Source organism: Sander lucioperca, chromosome 12, assembly GCF_008315115.2.
Source record: "Sander lucioperca isolate FBNREF2018 chromosome 12, SLUC_FBN_1.2, whole genome shotgun sequence".
Lineage (NCBI taxonomy): Eukaryota > Metazoa > Chordata > Actinopteri > Perciformes > Percidae > Sander > Sander lucioperca.
Genome location: NC_050184.1, coordinates 2408935 through 2409586, shown reverse-complemented (window position 1 = coordinate 2409586; position 652 = coordinate 2408935).

The following is a 652-nucleotide window of genomic DNA, read 5'->3' as shown; positions in this document are numbered from 1 at the left end:
AAAAAGTCATGAGTTGTTTTTTTTTGCAGCTCAGAGCGTCTTTTTGAAGTTGAAAAAAGTTGAACTTCTCTGGAAAAAAAACGCCCCACGTCAAGCGCTTTTTTGACAGCCAACCAATGACAAGCGGAGTAGCACCGCTCCACATAGCGCTCTAGGATACTGTAGCAGTAGCTGTTGTTATAGCAACAAAAGACGCTCTCGGCTGCTTTTTGGAATAAAAAAGCTTTTTTTCTTTCTAATGCTTTTACCACAAAAGCGCCCTAGTCAACTTTTTCTTGTATATAAAAGACGCCAAGTGTGAACATAGCCTTTAAAGTACATTTCATTTTCACAGTTCATTTTACGAGTCGTTTTTCTTAATTGTTGTTTTTCAGTGAGATTTGTCCTCGAGGAATCTTTAAAAAAGATAAAAGTGTAGTTAATCAGCAAGGTGGTGGGGGGGTGGGGGGGGGGGGGGGGGTTGCTACAAAGGATGAAGATACTGATCATGGAGGTAAAAAATATTTAATGTTTCCTATTTAGTTCCGGTGAGACAGAACATTTTCATTTTTCCCTTCACTTAAATGTTAAAAAACATTCATAAAAACCTTTTTAAAAATACTGTGAAGTACAATACTTAATCTTTGCTATTATCTGTTTTGTAAGTAGCAGC